The sequence below is a fragment of the Anser brachyrhynchus genome (genome assembly GCF_964034855.1).
Source record: "Anser brachyrhynchus genome assembly, chromosome: 1".
Classification (NCBI taxonomy): Eukaryota; Metazoa; Chordata; class Aves; order Anseriformes; family Anatidae; genus Anser; species Anser brachyrhynchus.
In genome coordinates, this window is record NC_137694.1 from 4982923 (window position 1) to 4998016 (window position 15094).

Sequence of the window (15094 nt, forward strand, 5' to 3'; positions counted from 1 at the left end):
GTGGGTTACTTTGCCTCTTGAATTTTAGTGGTAAACATTCTTTTCAGGCCTTTGCTCCTAAAGCTGGTTTTGATGACCTCCTATAGTCATCATTCTGGACAATTTATTGGTCTGCTGACAAATAAAGAGCTGGCATGTCCACTAACCCACTAGTCTTATTTGAAGCTGTTCTTGGTGCCTATCTCATCAAAATCTGATTTTTTTTTCCCCACTGTTATCAGTGAAAATTACATGTTTGAAAAAATCACAGATTTTTCCTAAATGTTGTACTCTTGCAGAATAATGGGAAGGGCCCTTGTTCACTTAAGGAAAGTTTCTTCAGACATAACCTGTCCTGTCTTTTGCCAGGACTGTCTGGTGTCAGAGGCACCAGACTCAGCATCCTACCTATTATTTGTGCCATGTCTGCTCTATGGAGAGTTTCATACACCTCTGTGACTGTTTCAGCTCTGAATATGAATAAGAGCCAGTGAGAAATTTCAGACTTAGAGTTTGTTTGGAGAACACTTATTCATTCATACTGAGATGTTTGATGAAAAAACAAACAAACAAAAACAACACAAATAAACAAACAAAAAAACTACTTGTTTGGTTGAATTTCCTACTTTAAATTTTAAAAGAAAAGTTCTCAGTAGAAATTATTCTGATCTTTCATTTTTAAAAAGCATGTTAAAATGAAAGCACTTTTCGGTTGAGTTTTTTTAACCCCAGTAATTCCTAAACACCTCAGCCATTTCTGAAAATGAATCCAGATCCTCGAAAGGACACAAGAGATTCTCTGTGTTTTAGGAGACTACTACTCCTGACTTCAATAAGACTTACTCACACCCAGCATAACTCCCCTTAACACAGTAGGACCTAAACCCACAGCTTTTCTCAGTTGGAGTTTACATGTTAGCAATGCTTAGCTCATTCAGGGCTTGCATTTTAATTAGAATTTCTAATGGTGAAATAATATGAGAATAATCCCAGTACATGCACGAGGCTGTTGCCTAGCAGGGTTTCAGGGATGTCTGCCTGTTGCAGGAGGTCACTAAAGTCACCCCTTGTAGGGTCCCCAACAAAGATGGGTCTGGCTGTGTCATGGGTTGTGTCTGATACAATCCAGCACTGGGGCAGAAGAGAGATGCCAGGATGGTAGCAGATGAGATGTCAGAGCAGGAGATGGATCAGGGGACAGGGATTGAAGCTCTTGTGGCGTCTGAGGTTTAGCAGGGCTCATTTAGGGTAAGAATACCCCAAAACTGATACAAAATGGTGTAGTGTTTTCCAGAGACAGGAATCCCATGCTTGTTTTCAGAGAATGACCCATGGTTGAATTGTGAAGTAGTACACCTCTGCTCTCCTATATCATGGAGACATGTCTGAAATTTCTATTCATGATTTTTTTTTGTTTTGTTTTGTTTAGCTTTTCAGATTTAAGAAATGCAAGAACAAAAACAGAGGTGCTCCAATAAATATTTACTTTCTCTTATTAAAAACAAGTCAAAACAAACCCAACAATCGATTCTAGGAATAAATAAGGCAGCTCTTTAGAAATGACTGAGAAAGGGTCAGGCTGCAGTCAGCTATGGAAAGCAGTGGTGGTGGGAGAGTCTGATAAGGTGGAGTCTGGAGGTGGAAGCTGTAGTAGAAGAGAAGGTCATTTTGTCGAGGCAGGGGAGCTATGACTATTTACACCAGCTGAGGATCTGGCTGTCTATAAACAGACATGTTGGTGTTGATAAAGGTCACACAGGACACTTATGAGGCCTGCTGGATGGAAACAGTTTTCTTTCCATTACTTATAGAAGTAGAAAGTGAAAAAAAAGAAATCGAGTGTGTTTTCTGTTGAAGCACTAAGTCCACTGCACTCCCCATCTTCCTTGAGACCTGTGCTCTGACAATCCCCTCATGACCTGTGATCTCTTATTTTGCTCATGTTAAACGTATGAAGAGTGTGTCATGAGGAGCAGTTTGAAATGGAGGCTCAGAGGCACTAAACACGTTGGCTTGCCTCTCAAATGGAAGAGGTAGCATTTGGGAAGTGTTTGGAGGAGCTGAGCTGGAGAAAGGAACTCAGTGTCCTCTCCTCTGCAGCTCCATGGTAGAGCTGAGTGATGGGGAGGAAATATTTTAATATGAAGATTGGCAGGCTTTATTACCTTGGGCTCAAGTGCGCTAATGCCAGGCAACTTTCTGCTGCAGGAGGCTGATTTCATCCCTACATTTCTAAGTATGCCATCCAGATGAGCTCTTTCACTTGTGTGGGAGAAAGTTAAAACCCTGGCTGTGAGCACAGCCAGGACTCACAGGTGTGAGTTTACAGGGAGAGGGGAAAGAAGGGGGCTTTAGGTCCTCATTAGCCTGCATCTCCTTTCCTTTATAGCCACAGCTCTTGTACTTCCACCTTAGCTGTGAGACTTTTTTCCTCAAAATGGCTAAGCCATGGTCTCAGCACTGCTGTGGGAAGAAAGGAGCGGTAAGCTGAGCACTGACATGGAGGCAACTCTCTCCACTGACCCTGGGGCTTCTTCTTTCCCCTCTCATTAGAACACCATGGCCTGAGATATGATCCCCCCTCAAAAATATTGCTTTCCTGGGATCCTGGCTAGGACTTTGGCTTTTATTTTATTTTATTTATTTATTTATTTATTTATTTCTGTAGATACCCCCACCTTCCCCCAGCAGCTTGTCTCCCCATTTCCTGGAAGTACCAGCTACAGTCATGTCCCTGGCTCAACATTTCAGCCTCCTTGTTGGCTCAACATCTCTGCTGCTGGGAGCAACTGGTACTGTACTACCAATATATGGGGTCCAGCATTAAAAGAGAAGCTTTTGGCAGGTCTGTTTTTTACTACTTTTTTTGCCTTGCCATAAGTAACATCTCTTCCTCTCTTGTCCTCCTTCAACATGCACATCAGCTATTGAAATTCAACACCTGGATGCAAGTTCATCAAAATAATGAACCATCTAAACCTTCTTCAATTCTCTTTGAGGTTTCGGAGCTACTGCCTGCTTTACATTACAGCTTTGTAATGTTGCACCTTGTTATGTCTGAGACCTTGGATTGATTTCTGTGTAATTCTTTATAAAGATGTCTTTTTGTGTCTGGATGTGATATAGAGGACAGAATGAAGCCTCTTGCTTCACTGAAGTGGGGAGAAGAGCTGTGGGCCACACCTACTAACTGAACAGGGAGTTGGCTTTTTTCTGCCCTGCACTTTGCATAGCCATTCCCACTGAAGGACTGTTGTGTAGACACAGGAGAAAGGGGCAGGGACCAGAGGATGTGTAGCCCAAACCCTGTCACTATTCAGTACACTGTGTTTCACAGAATCACAGGATGGCTGAGGTGGGAAGGGACCTCTGGAGGCCATCTGGTCCAATTCCTGCTCCAGCAGGGCCATCCAGAACAGGGAGCCCAGAAGCACGTCCAGGTGGCTTTTGAAGATCTTTGAGGAGGAGACTCTATAGCCTCTCTAGGCGACCTTTCCCACTGCTGCATTTCCTCCTGAGATCTTTCAGGATGACTCCAGTGTACACAACTATCACAGGTGACTCAAAGCATAGAGCTGGGGGAGCTGAGCTGGGGAAGGGACTTGTGTTTGGCCCTCCACTTTCTTACTCATAGACATGAGCAACACATTGAGACCGCTCAACAGGCTGCTTTAGGCAATGTTTGTTTCTATGCTTTAGCAGCATAGAATTGAATTTTTTCTATGCATTGGCTGCATCCTCTCACATTTTACTTCACACCAAAGAAAACTGCCCATGCCCTGTCTACTCTGTGCACAAGAAGACTTGGCTTATTACCTATGAGCATGGGGAAAAAAATAAGGCTATAAAATGCACTTCTTTTCTTTGGCTAGAATTATCACTGAAAAATGTGCTGCTGCTTATTTTTCTATTTTTTCTTTTTCTTTTTTAGGTTACAGAGTGATTTCTGTCTTATGATGGAGTCAGTTCACAGTACCAAGTCCCAGATTTATGGTTAATTAGTAGCCAGTTTAGGAAATTATGTTATCATTACCTCATCCTTTCTTAGCTTAGCAGCTTTCTCCTCTTCCACGTCCCCCACTCCATCCCCTGCAACCTTTCCTTGCCCAAGGATGTAATTTTTCTTAATGACATCCATGTCGCATGTACAAACTCAAATCTCCTAAACAAACCTCAGCACCTTGGCTCTGCAGTAGTTTGAGATCCCACTTGAATTACCATTTTTTTTTTTTTTTTGGCACAGCCACTGACCAAAGAAAACCAAACCCAAACAAAAAATACGTTGTTCTTTCCTTTCCCCTCACCAACCTGGTTTTATGCTGGCTCTTGCACATGCAGCTCCATACCAGGCACAAAGGCTGACACCGGGCTGACCTCTGCCTGCCCCGTGTTTGTTGATGATGAGCACGCTCACTTCCACCCTTGGCCATCCTCCCACATGCAGAAAGCAAAGGGGAAAACAAACAGAAAGGAGCAAATAAGCACATCCCCACAAGTGGGGGGAATGTGCATAATTAAAAAAATAACCAACACAACAACATGGAGGGGGAGATAGAAACTACAAGATAAAAGGGGATTTTATAGCGGCACACTTTGAAAACAGAAACTTGCTGTTCATGGCAGAGGAGGAAAGGGAATGGGAATTCTGAGATGGAGAGATTGGGTTTACTGGTCTTCTGTTCAACTTCGCACTAAGCCAGGCTTTGTCTGGATATACCAAATATCTCAGGAAGAAATCTCAGGGTAAATGCATGAGAGAAGCACTTCTCTACTAAATTTTGGCCTAGAATAATTTTAAATCAGTCTTCTCCTACTTTTCTTCCGGATAAAGTCTCCACTTTTAAATAACAGCTCCATCAGTTGCAGAGTTATTTTCCTTCTGTGTCCTCCCTAGCCTCTTGGAGCTCTTGTGGTGAGACATGGCCCACCTTGGGGAAGGGTGGTTGATGTGAAAAGCTCTGGAGCACAAAGCCCTGAGATTCCAAGGCCTGAACCAAGGTCTGAACTGTTCTAATCGGTGTGGTCACAGACACAGACACAGTAAACAGGCACAGAGAAACGTTTGCATCACCCACCTGCCACTGGATTGCTCTTGCTGTGCAATACATAAGGATCCCAACAAACATTTTTTTTTCCTCCTCCTTTTCTACCTAATTTTGTTTTCAATTCCCTCTATCCTCGTTTGTCAATGAGCATATTTGGCTAGATTATATCTATTTTCTCATGTAAAAGGGATTAAATAGGGATTGCGACCTTCAGGATAGCACCCCACACATTGTCTCTACTTCTTTTTTTCCACATTTATATGCCAGTTCCCCCTTTTCCTCAACTTTCATACCTTTCAGGCATTTGCAGACTGTGTGGGGCTGGCTCACACATTAGTCATTTCTTCACCAAGCTGCTTATATGTTTTTGTGTCTTTAGCCAGCCCTAAAAACTCGTGCTGCTCTTCTCTGCACCCTCCCACTCTACATGAACATGAGGGGCCTGGAAATGCGTGTGATAATCCACACTCAGAGTCCCTGCAGCTCGGGGAGAAGCACTTTTACTTCCCAATGGTTATCACAATATTGAAACTGGCCAAAATCACCCAGGCTTTTGCCATATCACATTTCAAGGCAGAACTATCTGTTGCCTTTCAGGCAGTCTTTAGGCTAGAGAAATAGGTTGTGTCTGAAAGTAAATAAATGCGTTACTGAATTTTAAACAGGACTTTGCACTGAGAATAAATGAAACTTCAACTCGTATGAGCTGGCTGTAGCCAACACCAGCAGTGGCGTGTGTGGGGAAGGTTAATATATGAATTTCTTCCACACACTCAGCACTAATTCCCATTGAAAATTGCATAAGTTGAAACATGCTAAAATTTTTCTAGAGGTGTTGTGTGTCTCATTGAACATCTTCTCTCCCCAGGTTTCTCACTAAACAGTGTATTTCAAAGGCTTTTATCAGTAAATGTTTTTGTTTCTGTTTTCCCAGGAGGAATCTCCTATCAGTCTCTGCTGCTCAGGTACTCCATCTCCCAGGGCAGTTTTCTGCTGTGTCTCTGCTGCCACTGGTCGGGGCTATGATGGACCCAGAAAGGGGATCTGTGGGACACCATAGAGGGAGGTAGAAAGGTCAATATTTTCAGGAGACTCACACTGCTGTGCTTGTCCAGAAAGATGCATTTGGACCCTCCATTCAGCTCCTGCAACCACCCAACCTTTTATTTCATGTAAATATCAGGTTTCTGGTGTATCTTGCTTCCTAAAGGGGCCAAGGCTTCATCCTGGTTGTTTTCATGGTAGTTTTCAGCATTTCTCAATCACCAGGTAGTCTCCATCAAGGTGGGATAGTGAGAGCCAAAGGCAGCACTTAAGCTCTACAGAGTGTCCTTAACCAAGGAGAGGACCTACTCCTTTCCTTGTTCACTGAGAAGAGAGAACCCATAGGAATCTCGGCCAGGCCAGAGACACAGCAAGGTGCCTGCTGGGACCCAGCCTGGAGCCAGCTCTGAAATGTAGCCAGAGCAAGTGTCAGTGTTCGGGCATGTAGGCATCTCTTTTGCTAACACACACCCCTAGCTCTGCCATGCCCAACATGCCCCGGGGACAGCACTGCAAGCCATAGTGAGTCCCTGTTACAGATATTTTGACAAAGGTTTGTTTGAAAAGGCTTAATTTGGTAAGGTAGGTTGCTCAATAAAATTAAGATGGTATTTGCTCCCGTCTCAATCCATTAAAAAAAATAAAATTCTGCTTGTCACCTTCAGTGAAGGTAAACTGGCACAGCTTTTCCACTGTACATCAACCTCCATGCCTCCCTACCCTCCTGTCTGCATCCTCTCTCCGTGGAAAGCTTCAAATGCTTCAAACTGTTATCCTGATGGAAAGCTATTTATATTTTTTAATATTCAATACAGGAGTTTCTTCTGGGGGTAGCTATCTTTCAAGACTTAGATTCAAGGGATGCTGCACTGTGGTCTCAGCTTATTTCTCACACAGCTGGATGCATTTCAGGCGTGGTGTGCATCAGTGCTTTGAACAACACTTGACTCCTCAGATAGCCACGCTGAAGTCAAAGGGCATCTTTGCTGAGCAAGGTGTTATTTCCGGGGGGAAAGACACATCTACATCCTGGCTCAGACTGTTTTGTTTTGAATCTGTTGTAAACATCCAGTTTCTGGGATGAAGTTATCATCTGAGAATCTACTTTTTTTTTTTTTTTTTTTTTAAATTTAATTAATTTTAATGTAAGTTGTTTTTAGTCTTCATGGTGGTGTGCAAACTAGAAAAAAATAACCCTAGTCACAGAAGGCAAATTAAAATACCTTTGAGTTTTATATTTTGCCCTAGGACTTCTAGGTAAGCTTGCAGTTTTTAACATCTGACATCTACACCTTGCAGACATACAGCCCGAAGCACTGATACCCAGCCCCCTCTAAGTGAGTCTAAGGCCTGGGGTTTGCAATGCTTAGCTCTTTTCTACCCTTGCTCTGAGGGCTGATTATAAATGACTTGAGTTAAATCAGAGAAAAATCTCCCCTTCTGGAGACATTCGTAATCTGAAGTAAGTGTCTGAACTGACTTTGTCTCATTCATTTAATTGAACCTCTTGATAAGATGTCTGACATGGTGACATGGTGCAAAGACCATCCCTTAAGTTGATTCTTGCTGTTTTCCTGGTGCCACCGTTGGTCAAATATAAATGTGACATAACTTGCTTGCCTTTATCAGCTAATATTATTACAAGATTTAAAAAAAAAAAAAAAAGGAGGGAAAAGAAAAAAGAAGGTGACATTAAACCAGCTAAAAAAATCTCGAGACCTGTCAATCAAGAAAGATATTTACTGAAGCTTCTATTGACCCATATATGCTCTTATCTAGAAACCTTTATCTTCTAAGACAATGTTGACTAACAGCTTTTCCTTTAGTCTTGTTTCTATCTTAAAGAATAACAAATAAGCTTAATTCTTCACAAAATCTTTAGCAAATGCCTTTTAAGCCTAACACAATAGTAGTTATTTTAAGAAGGACGGCTAAGCACTGCAACACTTTTCTATTTTTCTGTCTTCGTTTTTCATATTGGAGCACTTAATCACAGTTAATCTTTGCGCACAAGGAAGGCACATTAACTTTGTTTGCACAGGACTGATATAAAAGCTTTCAACTCCTCTGTTCCCTTATTCATCTCCCTGGTAAGCCTTACCATTTTAAATAACAGATAAAGGAAATGCTGCAGATTCAACGATACAGTCTATCCTTGCTCAAGTAACTGCAGGGACTTGACTGTAAGCAAAGTTACAGCCTAGCAGATGGGCCAACGGAAGCTGAGCATCTGCAAATCCCACTGAAAGGTTTGAGCAAAGAGAAGGGCCCAGCTGAAAGGGTGTATCAAAGCAGTTACTGAGATGATGCCAATACTCAAGATAGGTGAAAGTAGACCACTTCCCTGTGCAGTGGTGGTGTTCAGATGTCTCTGCTCTCTGCAGACACAAGCAAGCTTCATTGCCAGTGCTGCAGCCACCTCCTGACATTTGTCTGAGTGTCCCCTCTCTGTGTTGTGCTTCAAAGGCTATAGCAATGGCTTGCTTAAGAGCCTTGTTTTAATAGGGTTATATTCTCCAAGGCTGTGAAATGAAGGGGTAAATCTCAGCTCCACTGAAGTCAGTTAGCCTGAAATGAATAGAATTTCTTTTGGACTGACTCCGAATTTCACTGTGGAGGGTAATGGTAATTTAAATGTCTTTCATGGCCTCTTTACACTGTCAGAGCAATAAAAGGGGGCTTAGTCTTTGGTTACACCCAAAAGTTGACCTGCTTAATTATCTTCAAATGGTTAAAGTAATAAAACTCTGCCTGCTCCATGTCTCCTCCCTCACACCTACTGGAGCAGATCTGCTGGTAAAAATGTACTGATGTGGGGCATGAAGGGAATTAGACTACAGTGGCTTGGGGGTGTTGGCTGGAAGGAGACAGCTGTATGTTAATTCATTCAATGAGACCTTGCTCCTGGATAGTTATTTATTTATTTTTCTATCTGATTATATAGGTATGCATCTAAACTACAGAGCTCAGTAGAAATTCTGGGCTCTTGCAGATGGATGCATGTCTTGGCCACACTGCGATCCCAGATCAGGGGGAGACTGAGAAGTGTATGGAAACACGCCTTTGCTTGCATGAGAAAAAATGTCTGACTTTGTGGAGCAGAGGAAGGGATAGAGTAATAGTCCCTTATGTGGGCATGTAGGAATCAAGGCTTTGGAGTATAGCATAGTGCACATCCTTGCTTTTTCTACAAAAATCAGCAGGAAAAAAAGAAACAAGGACTGGAGAGAAGACGTCCCATGGCAGCCTCTGTAGATGCTAAGACACAATTAGAAATCCTCCTTTGCTGACTCTTGCCAATTCTGCATCCTGTTTTGTGTTTGCTAGGAGTAGGTGTTGTTCCAAACTTTTTCTGTCTCTGTCCAGACATTTCTGGGAGCTATTCACAAAGACCAAACTGAAAAACATTGTGCATTCTTTGGCCAGGAACCATTTTAGTTTTCTATGAAGTGCTGTAATATAAATAAATATATATATGCAAACAAATGCATAAAGACTATTTGTTTGGTGGTCAGAAGAAGCAAAGCTGTCCTTACCCTTTCATCCCGAGATGAGAGGACATTAGATCAGACTGATAACCATCTAGACTGATTTTTTTTTTTTAACAAAAAACACACACACTTTTTCTTTCTGTTATGTTTCAGTTGTACTATTTTATTGTAACAGTAGTTAGGTACAAGCGGGCTATGCAACCAATACAGTAACCAGCCATCCAGAAGACTCAGAGTCCTGGCATTAAAAGGTTACACTCAAAGTACATGTCTATGGCAATAAATAGACCATGACCCTTGGGATGAGCAGCACAACATGACTTATATTCACAAAAACTGCCTCTGTCCTCTGTTGTTAAACAGTTTTGACTCCTCTGCACTGTTCACATATCACACATATGCACTCAGTGTCCTTTGAAGTGCTCTAAGGCACGTTGTCTTGCCTCCTGATGCTGCTCCAGAAGACAGTAGGCCTTCCATAGATCCCAGCTCATATCTGACAATCTGGTGCAAACATTAAGGATACTCTAAGGTGTCGCTCCTGGTACCAGATATTGGTGTGTGGCCAACTGGACGAAGCTCCTAGACAGTATGGTCACTAGTGACAAGATAGTTGAGTGGTGGGCTAAATTAAAGGGTCTGCTTTAAGATGAGCTCAGTACATTTTTATAGGCCACTTACAACACTGCTGGTTCCCCGTCAACAGTGGAAGTTCACAGGTTGACATGTAAACATCTAATTTTAGGTATTTTAATATGGGAACTAAATCTCATCCCAAACTCTTAACTTAATATCTAAATGCCACTTGAAACGCATGAGCTTGTTTGTGGGTCTGACCCTGGGTATTTAAGGCTCTCTATCTCACCCTTCTTGTACTAATGAAAGAGTAAATAAAAAAAAGTATTTGGAATTAGGCTTGTGAAGCAGCTTCATGTATAGTACAGATAAGGCAGAGGAATCCTTTCTTTCTCTATTCCTCTTTATAAAGTGCCCTGTTGTGCTCCTCCACAACAGGCAACTTTCTATCCTGGGGAAGTAGGTAGGTGTAAAGAGATTGTTATTGCAGATATGCTTATTTCTAGCTCTATGTCCTAATGATTGCAGTGTGTGTGTCAATTGGTTCTGATTGCAGTGTGTGTGTCAATTGGTTCTCATTGGCTGTTAAATAAAAAAAGGTAAAAACCACCACCAAAAAAAAAAAAAGGTTTCTTGGGTTTCTTCAGATTCCCAAAGGAAGTTTTATTTCATTGGCTCTGGGTATCATCCTACAGTGTCTGAATACTGGTGCTACTGGTTGGGTCTTGGAAGGGATTCAAAGGCAGTACTGTACAAGAAAACCTCACAGGTCTTGGCATGTTAGATAGTGGTGGGTAGTGGGGTTGCTTAATAAAGAAGTTCAGTTCAAAGTGAAGGTAGAGGGAGTGTAGGCTCATAGATCATAGCACACATGCTAGCCCAGAAATGCCAGGGTATTTCAGTTGTCATTAAAACATGCAGGTACATGAATTATTGGTAGAACTAACCATCATGCGATGCCTGAGCATGGAGCCAATAGAGGCAAAACATTTCCAATTTTTAGCAAGTTTTAATGTTTTGGCAAATTGTTTAACTTGGAAGTTACTGAAAGTCGTATTCATTTAATTAGCCTTCCAGTATACTGGCAACAGGTCTAGGAGTTTATCTGTGCTCAGCCCCCCTCCATGATAGGTGTTTTTCAGGTCCCACACACTGAATTTTGGAAGCAACTTCAGGAATTGTGAACATGAAGGATGGATGGTACTTGTCTTAGTCATGCAAGACGTGGGTGGGCTCTTCCTCACCTAACTTGCACAGCCAATGCTTGCCAGTATCCCTCTCAACCCACCTGTAGGCCCAGGGCTGGGTTTTCAATATGGCATGATAAGGTTTTTAGCATAAATCTGGATGCCTTGGATTCAGAATATCTTTTAAAGAGTCTCAGCTTTTAGGGGATATGTTAAACAAAGAACAGACAGAGACTCTGGGGACCATATTCAAACCAACTTCTATTAGTGCATATATACCTCAGGACAAGAAACCAGTGAGAGGTTCACATTACTCTGATCTCCACAACCTGAACCATCTGTACGATGAAATACCTGAAGTTACACAAATTAGGCACTCCATTAAACACTTTTGAGATAAATAGGACTATATTCCAGTTCTATGGCACTTGAAAATGGGGACCATGATTAAAAGAACTGATTTGTTTTTCAGAGGGAAACAGGGAGGACTTGACCTTTTCCCTGACATAATAATCTCCTTTCCCTACTTTAGCACGCTCATGAGATAGAAAACATTTTTATTTATTTATTTATTTTTTGTACATGGTAAGAAACTCCTTCCAATGAAAAATATTTAATCTTTCATCATTGTTCATTTACATCTATCTCACTACCAGCCCAGGAATGCTGGTCTAAACAGAGACAATCTCGAAAAACAGACAGGGAGACAGGGGGAGTACCAATGTGGACTTCATTTAAGACATCAAAGCAGTTGTTAACTGAGCAGCCTTATTTATAATGTTGGTAAATTTTCAATGCACTTTCACAGAATGAGATAGACAATTAAAGACTGGAGGTTTTATGTCGATGAGTAAGTAAACGTTTCATTTCTAAAATGATTTGTCTTAAATGAGTTGCTTAAGGTTCTGTTTATAGTCCTGGAGTGCTGGAGCACTGTCACACCTTGCTTGGGTAACATCTGCCCTCAGGGGCTCCAGGGAACAGCATCTGGCCCTGTCTTTTTTTTTTTTTCTTTTTTTTTTTTTCTCCCATAACTTGCTAGCACCCTTTGCTTCACAAAGCAGTAAAATTCTTCCTCTGAGGTTCATGTTAAAAAGAGCAACATAAATTCCCATATCTTTAGGCCCTCTTGTCCATAAGACACAATCCTGAATGACACGATTAAACATTTATTTATTTATACACTTAACGTTCACAGGATTTTCTTTTCACTGAATATTGAGGCTAGGATTTGTGGAGTAACTCAAGACTGGGAAGGTATGGAGATTGGGCTATCCTGGTCCACATATCTCTGAAATGGGGAGATGGAGAATATAGGATATTATGGAGAGAAAGAAGAGCTGCTTATGGTAAGGCAGGTGAGTGCTGTTCTGGACAACAGGGTTTTGCCAGAGGGTTTCTGTGAAGCACCTTTCCCTCTTGGGGAACATGACTAGCCTCATCTGGGACTAATTAGTCCTGGTGAAGAAAAACAGGAACTATAAACTGATTTAAGAGTCCAGCCCTCTCTTGCTGTAACATTAATTCAGCAATGACTTCAGTCCCACTATGGGAAAAGAGAAGAATTGCTTGCAAGAAACACTTTTGCCTTTGTTGGCTTTGGTGGCCTCAAGGAGTGGATAAGACCAGCCTGGGGCATTAATCCAGGCTTCCTTTTTCCTCCCTGATGCTCATTTCTGTCAATACAAGTATTCTGCATCTCTCATGTCATTCAGTCCCCTGAATGTCACATAAGACAATTCCAGAGCACCAACTTCTATGATTCCTGAAGAAAAGCCTCTTTTTTATTTTTATTTTCTTTTATTTTTTAAGAGCCCATATTCATCTCTGTGTGGTGAAGATGAAGTTAATGATGTGGATGCCCTAAATGCTCTGGATCAGAAAGAAAATAAAAGAGAACATAGGATTGCTCTTTAGTAAAATCTCATGTTTTCCTTTTTTTAAGATAGTCTCAGAGTCTGCAGAGCTGGATTCCCTCATTTTTAATGTTTGACATCATTGCCATACTTTCAAAGACTTTTTGTTTGAAATTGTAACCCAGTACTGAGCTGGCCTGGCCAGAAAGGAACTCAGGTCACACTTACTGGGCCTCATACATTGAACCCAAGTCTTGCAATATGTCACGCTTCCTGTAGCTGAGAAGAATGGGTACTTAGGGGAAGAGGAGTGTGTTATGGTTAACTGTGGCAAACCATAGATATCTTGGAAAAAAAGTTGAGAATAATCATGTAGTGATACTTCCTCAAACACCCTCCCAGGTGTCACTGATTTGCATTTTCAGGACTTCCTGAGCCAGAGAAGCTGCCTTTATATTCAGTAGACTTTTTTTCTTTTTCTTTTTCTTTTTCTTTTTCTTTTTCTTTTTCTTTTTCTTTTTCTTTTTCTTTTTCTTTTTCTTTTTCTTTTTCTTTTTTTCTTTTTCTTTTTCTTTTTCTTTTTCTTTTTCTTTTTCTTTTTCTTTTTCTTTTTCTTTTTCTTTTTCTTTTTCTTTTTCTTTTTCTTTTTCTTTTTCTTTTTCTTTTTCTTTTTCTTTTTCTTTTTTTCTTTTTCTTTTTCTTTTTCTTTTTCTTTTTTTTCTTTTCCTTTTCCTTTTCCTTTTCCTTTTCCTTTTCCTTTTCCTTTTCCTTTTCCTTTTCCTTTTCCTTTTCCTTTTCTTTTTCTTTTTCTTTTTCTTTTTCTTTTTCTTTTTCTTTTTCTTTTTCTTTTTCTTTTTCTTTTTCTTTTTCTTTTTCTTTTTCTTTTTCTTTTTCTTTTTCTTTTTCTTTTTCTTTTTCTTTTTCTTTTTCTTTTTCTTTTTTTCTTTTTCTCTTTTCTTTTTCTTTCTCTTTCTCTTTTTCTTTTCCTTTTTCTTTTCCTTTTTCTTTTTCTTTTTCTTTTTCTTTTCCTTTTTCTTTTCCTTTTCCTTTTTCTTTTCCTTTTTCTTTTTCTTTTTCTCTTTCTCTTTCTCTTTCTTTTTCTTTTTCTTTTTCTCTTTCCTTTTCCTTTTCCTTTTCCTTTTCCTTTTCCTTTTCCTTTTCCTTTTCCTTTTCCTTTTCCCTTTTCCTTTTCCTTTTCCTTTTCCTTTTCCTTTTCCTTTTCCTTTTTCCTTTTCCTTTTCCTTTTTCCTTTTCCTTTTCCTTTTCCTTTTCCTTTTCCTTTTCCTTTTCCTTTTCCTTTTCCTTTTCCTTTTCCTTTTCCTTTTTCTTCTTTCTCTGGCAGATCATTGGACCTAGGTAAGCTATTAGCAAAGGCCTCTCACAGTTGGCTTCACCAATACTTAAGTTTCTGTCCTGCTGTGTATTTCCACTTACTAGGTGTTGCCTGGTAGGGATGGGCTGGTATGCATCAAACAGCAGGCTCAGGTTAGAGGAATCACAGCAGTGGAAGAGGCTGCTGTGCTTTCCTGTAAATGAGTATGGCATCTGGCAGGGCCCTTCACTCAGAAGAGTTCTGGTTGAAGGTATGCTCCCAATGACATCCTGGTGTGATGCAAGTAGGGGGAGACCTGGCCCATGGGACGTCTCTCTGGTGGCCAGCAGCACAGCACCAGTTACCGAGTTTAACACGGAGTTCATTTCCCACTGTTGTTTGGGTGGACAAGATGAAGCTTGATAAAAGAGGCATGATTCCTGGGTGAAGTCTCTGCAGGAGGTGACAAAGGGACTCTTGTCCTTTCTCCTCCTACTGCTAACTCAGCTGTGCCAATGCAGCTTCTGGTACAGATGCAATGAGAACCAGACAGCAAACTGGACTCTGTCTAAAAAACAAACAAACAAAAAAAAAACAAAAAACA